This window comes from Astatotilapia calliptera, chromosome 2 (genome assembly GCF_900246225.1).
Source record: "Astatotilapia calliptera chromosome 2, fAstCal1.2, whole genome shotgun sequence".
NCBI lineage: Eukaryota > Metazoa > Chordata > Actinopteri > Cichliformes > Cichlidae > Astatotilapia > Astatotilapia calliptera.
Genome location: NC_039303.1, coordinates 28,271,559 through 28,274,347, shown reverse-complemented (window position 1 = coordinate 28,274,347; position 2,789 = coordinate 28,271,559).

Sequence of the window (2,789 nt, the reverse complement as noted above, 5' to 3'; positions counted from 1 at the left end):
ATGATATATGTATGAAGACAAGGAGATTACGCAAGGTGCATCTTTGAAGATTTTAGCTGGAATCTTACTGTTATATATTAAATACTGAACCTAAAATCTCCAAAACCAAAATTTCTGCTTATAAAAGTGAATATTTTCTTTAACATTGCCGATGCACTTTTAGTAGTACCCAACATTTTTCATAAAAAAACATTTTATTAAGCCTTTTTTGGCTTTAGCTGCTGCACAGTAAGATATATTTTATAGCTTGATACAGACCGCATGACTTGCTGCCATTCAATTTTCTGAACTTTACCCAATCACTTTACTGAGAAAATCACTGTACTGTAATGTACTGGTAGTGAACCTTGTTTAAGCCTATCAGCAGCTGCAGCAGGTCTGAAAGTGCATTGTGGAAAAGTATAAGGTGACCTGACCTCATAACATAAAGTGCCCATGAGATAATAGTTGTTACAAACTCGTCATGAAATTGAATTGAAATACATTTCATTACATGTCTCACATCAGCTTGTGAAATACTCACAAAATTGAATCTACTGATTTGTGTTCATGGGCACGGGCAAACATGTCCAGTCTAAAAATCAATTTGTGAAACAGTCATGGATTTTTTTTCCTATTTGTGACCATGGAAACCACTTGGAATGCTTCCAGTTGTCTGTAGTAGTTGGCAGGTAGGAGCTGTTGGCATATATGACACGTGGGACTTTTAACTTTCTTTTGTGTTGTTGTTTTTTTTTTTAACCATTATTTTATTCACAGTTTTAATTGTGTTTTCATTCTTTACAGGTTTGGGTTAGAACTGAACTTTCATCATTTCTTTACAATCCCCCTTTTTTCCAGGTTGCATGGATGAGAATGCTCATTAGAAGAATCGAGGAAAAAAAAAAGTGTTATGACGTGAAACACACTTCCATTTGAAATGTATGAGTTTCAAAGTTAATCTGACTCTTAAAAAAAACAAAGGACAATCTGTGTCCATGTACATTAACAAATGGATTGCATTTCTTGACTATTTCATGACTTGCCCCGAGACTGGGTTGAATGATGAAAGATTAGTGGATGCCAATGAAATTTTCAGTAGATTTCTGTCTAATGTTTTACACACTCTCTCTTTCCTTCGCTCTCTCTGTGTGTTTGTGCGTGTGTGTTTTAAGGCATTTTAGAGGGTAGCCAGGTGGCATGTCGAGCAGATGTGAAATGCATTAACCAAAGTCACCTGCTGTCAGTGTGCGATGGGGTTAAACTCACCCGACAAGAGACGTAAACATCATCTCCTGCTGCAGCTTAGTTAGACACAGTTGTGTTCAAATATGATATTTTATGTTTTGTTCACCTCCTTTTGCCAGTTTTTTTTTTTATTTTGACTCATCCAACAGCTGTTTCTCATTGCTGAGTTTTATTGTTAGGATTTGGGACGAGCCTTTTTTAAACATATTTTAAGATGTCATGTGCTGTTTATGTCATAGGCAATAAAAAGGTATCATAAAATGTCTGCACAAGGCAGACACTCGGCTCAGGCATGCTTCCTGCAGGCTTGCTCTGCCGCACAGTATTTATGAAATTTACACCGTCAGCAATCAGCTGCAATGTAAATAATACTGTTCTGCTGAATTTACTGTTTCAAGCATTATTGGGCTCCTTATTGAAGTTATTATCTGCAAAACCCAAAACCTCCACATGACTTGATTAAAATGTTAAGATTTAAACGCTGATGTGGGCAGGTAAATAATGCAACCTTAGTTTGCACTGTGCTAATGTAAAATTAGGTAACATGGTGGGTAAAGTGTTTAAATAAATTAATATTAGCACTGACATTAAGAAGTGGAACAGACCTAATTAAGATGGAGGATGCGCCAACCAACAAGCACACCTGCTTGAAAACGCACACATGAGCATTCCCTTCAGCAGCAGCAAACCTGCCACCAACATATATTATCCACAAAGAACACAGCCAAAGCACAAGGCTGTCATCTGAGAAGTCATGCCAGGAATTCACAGCATGCATTTTATGAAGAAACAAACAAAAAACAAAAGAGAAACAAAATAAAAGTGCAATTTATGCCCTGACTTTTCTCAAAACAATACAGAGTGATGTGTTGTTTCCTTAGTTTGTTTATAGTTGATGTTACATTAGGTCAAATATGAAATGATCTGCTCATTATCACTGCTTTAACAGTTGTGTATTATGGTTAAATTGCAATTACTCATGGGAATTTTTTTTAATCTTCTTTGGCAAGTGTTAAAAGTGGTAATAACTTCTCTCTGCTTCCAAGAATGTGGGAACGCCAGTAGTTGATTGTTCTAGCTTTTCCACTTGACTTCCTTGGGTCTCTGTGACCGTACCCTGTATTTGTTTTTAAGTCTTCAAAATGTCGTCTAAAGAAGCGTTTAGACGTTATTGTTTCTGTAAATATGCACTTTAACCTGAACAACAGGGCAGACCTCTGCCAATGTAATGTACCTTTATAAAGGAATCCACTGACATGTGTGGAAAAAATATGGCTGAAATTTACCAAAGGATTGTGAAGCTGTAATTAAAAAAAGAAGAAGTTAGACTTTCAAAAAAGTAAAGAGAAACTGAAAAAAAGGAATTTAACATCAACCAACTTTACCATTAATGGACCCCTAAACCAGGGGTGGCCAACTCCAGGCTCGAGAGCCGGTGTCCTGCAGGTTTTAGATAACACACGTGAATCAAATGATTAGTTCACTACCAGGCCTCTGGACAACTTCAAGAAATGTTAAGGAGGTAATTTAGTCATTAAAATCAGCTGTGATTCTGGACAACG